The following is a 6,000-nucleotide window of genomic DNA, read 5'->3' as shown; positions in this document are numbered from 1 at the left end:
CTGTGCTGCCTCTCTGATTAATGCCCTCCATGGCTGGGCTGAGAGTTTTGGTGGGCGGCCTTCTCTTGGCATGTTTGTTGTAGTACCACATTCTTTCCATTTGATGATAATGGGTTTCCTCAGAGACTGGGATATTTTTTTTTAGAACCCAACTCTTATACTTCTCAACAATGTTGTCCCTCACTTGTTTGGAGATTTCCTTGGTCTTCATGGTGTTGTTTGCTTAGTGGTGCCTCTTGCTTAATAGTGTTGCAGCCTCTGAGGCTTTTCAGTAAAGGTGTGTATATACTAACAGATAATGTGACACTTAGATTGCACACAGGTGGACTTCCTTTCACTAAGCAAGAGACTTATGAAGGTAATTGCTTGCACCAGAAATTTTTAGGGTCTTCATAGCAAAAAGAGTGAATATGTGGCACCCCAGGGGTCTGGTTTCCACAGTAACAGCAATGTTATGTCTGAGAGCAGGTGGGAGTTCTCTTGGTCAGGGATCCTATGCATGCCACACCTCCTGCCCAGTCCTGGGAGGGGAAGAACTTCCCCTATATAAACCTAGGGCTGAGGCAGGGTTAGTGTGTAGAGAAGAAGTAGAGACAAAGAAGAGAAGCAGATATAGGAAAAGAACATCAGGAGCTCTGTGGGAGCAGTGCTATAAGGAGTCAGGGGCTGGCAGCTGCAGAGCTCGCCCTGACTGAGAAGCTATCACCGGACCCGGAGTCCGAGGCTGTGGGGACTAATCTTTACCCAGCAGCAGAAACCGCCCGGCAGGGGATATCAAGTCCTCTGGCCAAGAAACCCGAAGGCACGGTCACACGCGTGGGACCAGCACCGCCGTCGTGGAGCGGACGCCACTAGAAGGCCCCGAGTCACCGGCCATACGGGTGAGCACCACACGGTACACTCAGGGACGTGGGCTACTTATACCCGCCTCTAGCAAGGTAGCCAGAAGAGTACAGTCAGTTTGGGAGGCCTACAACTCCGCCTGGCCAGGGGAGATCCCATCTGCTCAAGGACTGACCAGGCCCCGATCGCTAGCCAGTACTCCGGGAGGGTCTATCTTTATCACCAGTAAAGACCCTGAACTACACCGCATCGTCTCTGAGTGATTCCTGCTACCCCCATCATCCACGTCGGCTGCCCTGAGGCCATACCCCTCCCGTTGGGGGTGATACTATCACGCTGCACAATCCTACCACCGGCCTCAGCGGTCTGCCCTGCAGCGGCAGCTCCTTCGCTGCATTCAACGGGTGGCGTAGTCGTCCAATATCTACCGCTAATACAACGCCACTTAGTCTGACTCCCTGGGCACGGACCGGGTCACCGCCACGAGACTACAACCCTCAACAGATCCGGCTCCGGGTAAGCTCCTGCATGCGCAACGCTGTGCGACACAGGCCCAGGGGTGCGTCAACTTTTGGCGTAGTCGGCAGGATCTCGTGCCCGCAACCACCGGGTACTGCGTGCCTGAAAAAGACTGTTCAAACTTACCAGTGGTGAAGATTCCCGCCATCCGTGGAGGTTTCCCGCCATCCGGCGCCATCTTCTGCCTTCTTCCCGCCATCCGTGGAGTTTTCCCGCCGTTGGACGCCATCTTGAAGACGCCGCGCGGGAAGAAGAGGGGCGTGGACTCCGAAAGCGCGCGAGAACTGAAGCCCCGCCTCACGTCCGGACGTTGCGTAAGGTCCTGGAAGGAGCCCAGCAGACGCCGACGTCACAGGAGCGCGACGGAAGGTCCTCGACCCTGACGATCCACTGCGGAGCCGCGGCCTACGGAAGAGGATCATCGCAAGGTAGGTCACGGTCCACTAGGGGGGAGGAGGATGTCGGATACGGAGGAGAGCTTCACTGCCTCAACCCCCGCCAGCGCCACCGCTGCTGCAGTCATGCCTTTCACCATGCCCTATATCCTGGGAGCGGCCTGGCTACCCCAGTACTCAGGAGAGTCACATACCCTGCATGACTTTAGAGAAAAGCTGGATAGCCTCTTCCAGGTGTATCCCCTCACAGAAGAGCAAAAAGTGAGCATCCTGGTGGCCCAATTAACCGGGGCAGCCCAAAGGGAGGTAAAGTCCTGGCCACCTGGGGGGAGGACTGTTGCAGGGATACTAACCCGGCTGAGGGACACCTTTGATACCCGCACCTCAGCCGAGATCAAGCTTAGATTCTACGGGTGCAAGCAGCGAGCACACGAGAGTATAAGGGACTATGCCCTGAACCTACAAGAGGCCCTGAGAGCTATTAAGCAGACCGACCCTGACGGCGTGGGAGACGAGGACAGGCTGTTGACTGAACAATTTATAGAGGGTTTATATTGCAATGCCCACCGAACCCAGTTGCGGGCAATGGCCTTACAGGACCCTCATCTGGGATTTGCACAGTTCAAGGACAGAGCCATCCGGGTGCTCCGAGAACCGGCACCAGGTGGCGTTGTGACCCACAGACGCCCCACTACCACTTACCACCAGGAGGCGGCACCCTTGTCGGCAGGGCCTGTGGGAGCTGATGCGCAGGCTTTGAACAATGACCCGGCTCCAGACCTGCACCATCAGGTCCAAGAGCTAGCTAAAAGCGTTGCCGCGCTAACCCGAACTGTGCAGTCTTTACAGGTTTCCACTCCAGGGAAGATCCAGCTGGCATCCGGACCGGAGGACATCCCGTGGCGTCGACCAAGGAGGACCCCACCGGCCAGAGGAAGACCCAGCGACCGATACAACAAGGACGGACAACCCATCTGCCGCCGCTGCAATCAACCCAGACATATGGCAAGGTACTGTCCTTTAAACTGGCACAACCTGGGGTAGAGGGCCAAACCCCAGGAAAAAGATCATCAGGCCCATCGAACTGGCGCGACAAATATGTGGGAGGACGTCCAGTCTTGCCTGTGGTACTGGATGGCATCCCTATGAGTGCCCTACTGGACACCGGGTCACAGGTTACCACTATCCCGTACGTGCTCTTCAAGCAGTACTGGAATGACTCGGATATCACCCGCTACCCTGACGACGATTTGAGTATCATCGCCAGCAATGGTCAGCCCGTGCCACAGATTGGATTTAAAGAGGTGACCATTAAAATCGGTAGAGTTGAACTGGCGGCACAGGGACTGATCATTGTAGACATTGACAAGCACGAGAGTCACCCAAAGATAACTCTAGGAACTAATGTAATTGAAAATTGTCTTGCAGAGGTGATTTTCCTTTTACAGCAGGTTGCCAAGAACGCCAGCTCCGGCCAGCAGCGAGTGCTCCAGAAAGAGATCCGGGCACTGATGCGACGGCAACAGATAGAACTCTCCGGTGGTGAGATTGGTAGCGTAAGAATGTGTGACCCTTTTCCTATTGCCATGCTCCCAAAAAGTGAAATGATGATTTGGTGCCGGGCAGCTATTGGTCTGAGAGGTAGAGATTACCAGGCAATGGTAGAACCAGTTTACTCAGACAGTAGGCCCACCATTTTGACAGCACGGGGGGTGGTCAATGTACGCCATGGGAGGGTGCCCGTTCGCATAATAAATATCGGGAAGAGGGAAGTGTACCTGCCCCGGTATGCCACGCTAGCCAAATTGTATACCCTCAATCAAAATTCCATACAGTCCGTAGAACCCTTGCCTCCATCTTCCCCGGAGGAAGGTAACGGCTCTAAGGAAACAATGGAGGACTGGTGTCAGCAACTACATTTGGGTACTGACTCCACTCCCTCACACCAGAGACAGGGAGTCTATCGGGTGGTTCAAGAGTACGAGAGAGTGTTTAGTAAACACCCGTTAGACTTCGGGCGAGTCAAGGGGGTAGAACACCACATCCCCACGGGAGACCATCTTCCCATAAAAGAGAGGTATCGACCCGTACCCCCTGCACACTACCAACACGCCAAGGGGATGCTTAGAGACATGAAGGAGGCTGGGATGATCAGGGATAGCTGTAGCCCCTGGGCAGCTCCACTAGTCTTAGTCAAAAAGAAAGACAACACCATGAGGATGTGTGTAGATTACCGGAAAATCAACCGTATCACACACAAAGATGCGTACCCCTTACCAAGGATAGAGAAGTCTTTGGCTGCTTTAAGATCTGCTAACTTCTTCTCTACCTTGGATCTCACTAGCGGGTACTGGCAGGTTCCTGTAGCAGAGGCGGACCGGGAGAAGACCGCATTCACCACCCCGATGGGACTTAGCGAGTTTACCTGCATGCCGTTCGGACTCTGTAACGCACCAGGAACCTTTCAACGATTAATGGAGTGCTGTCTGGGCCACAAAAACTTCGAGACGGTCCTGTTGTACCTGGACGATGTCATCGTATATTCCAAGACTTATGAGGCCACCTGAAACACCTGGCGGAAGTGTTCGAAGCTCTGGCAAACTACGGCCTAAAGGTAAAACCCTCCAAGTGTCACCTCCTAAAACCAAAGGTGCAGTACCTGGGACACGTGGTGAGCGCTGACGGAGTGGCTCCCGACCCTGATAAGATCACCGCAATTAAGGAATGGCCAAGTCCCTCCAGTGTAAAGGAAGTGCGGCAGTTCCTCGGGTTGGTAGGCTATTACCGCAGATTCATCCCCGGTTTCACCAAAAAGGCAGCTCCTATGCAGGACCTCCTGATAGGCCAGTCCCGGAAGGCCAAGAACCAGAAGCCGCCCATCAAATGGGAGAAGTTAGAAGAAGAGTCCTTCCGCCAGCTGAAGATGGCCCTCACGGGGGATGAAATCCTGGCGTACCCTGATTACAGCCAGCCCTTTATCCTCTACACCGACGCAAGTAACATCGGGCTAGGAGCCGTACTGTCCCAGATCCAGCAGGGGAAAGAACGAGTAATCGCTTACGCCAGTCGAAAACTGCGACCCACCGAAAGAAACCCTGAGAATTACAGCTCATTTAAGCTAGAGTTCCTGGCAGTGGTGTGGGCAGTCACCGAACGCTTTAAGCACTACCTCGCTTCTTCCCGGTTCACCGTGTACACGGATAACAACCCGTTGACACACCTGGACACGGCAAGACTCGGTGCCCTAGAGCAGAGATGGATGGCCCGTCTGTCCAACTACGAGTTCACAATCAAATACCGGGCAGGACGCTCCAATACCAACGCGGACGCCCTGTCCAGGATGCCAAACCTACCGGACGTAGGAGAAGATCCAGAGGGACTGGAAGAAGTCGAACTCCCCGCGTTCCACCGTCATGGGACTATCCAGTATTCCCATCGGGTAAGGAGTAAGCAAGCCGCTACGTTTAACCCCTTGCCTCACTACAACTGGGAGGAAACGCAAGACAGTGACCCTGCCGTCCGACTGGTGAAGGAGATGCTGACTCGGCCAGAGGCTCGCCTTGACCCAGACGCTCCGGAGGAAGCCAAACAACTGTGGGCTGAGAAGAGTCGACTGTTCCTTTACAAGGGGAAGTTGTGCCGCAGAATGGTTAACTCCCGGACGCATGAACTAATCTGGCAAGTAGTGGTGCCACGAAGAGACGCAGCCATGGTGATGGAGGCATACCACGACGGGGCTGGACACTTCGGATGGAAGAAGCTGGAGTTCCTGCTGCGCGGGCGGTTCCACTGGGTAGGCATGAGGGGAACCATCGAGAGGTGGTGCAGAGACTGTGGCCCGTGCAACCTAAGAAGGAAGGACCGTGCCAGCCAGAAGACCCCCCTTCAGTCCATCGTCACCAAGCAGCCGTTGGAACTGGTAGCCTTGGATCATGTAAAACTGACCCCAAGCAGAAGTGGCTACGTCTACGCGTTAACCATTGTGGATCATTACTCCCGGTTCTTGGTTGTCGTCCCCGTTAAGGACTTAACAGCTCAAACAGCAGCTAGAGCCTTCCAGCAGCACTTCTGCCATCCACACGGGTACCCGGACCAAGTGCTGACGGACCAGGGACCTGCCTTTGAAGCGGAGGTCTTCCAGGAATTCTGCAATCTGTATGGCTGCCGGAAGATAAGGACGACACCCTATCATCCGCAAACTAATGGACTTTGTGAGAAAATGAACCAGGTGGTAATGGATCTT

This window comes from Phyllobates terribilis, unplaced genomic scaffold, assembly GCF_046119375.1.
Source record: "Phyllobates terribilis strain yellow unplaced genomic scaffold, ASM4611937v1 Scaffold_3__8_contigs__length_932513732, whole genome shotgun sequence".
NCBI classification, from domain to species: Eukaryota; Metazoa; Chordata; class Amphibia; order Anura; family Dendrobatidae; genus Phyllobates; species Phyllobates terribilis.
Note: the sequence above shows the minus strand (reverse complement) of the source record.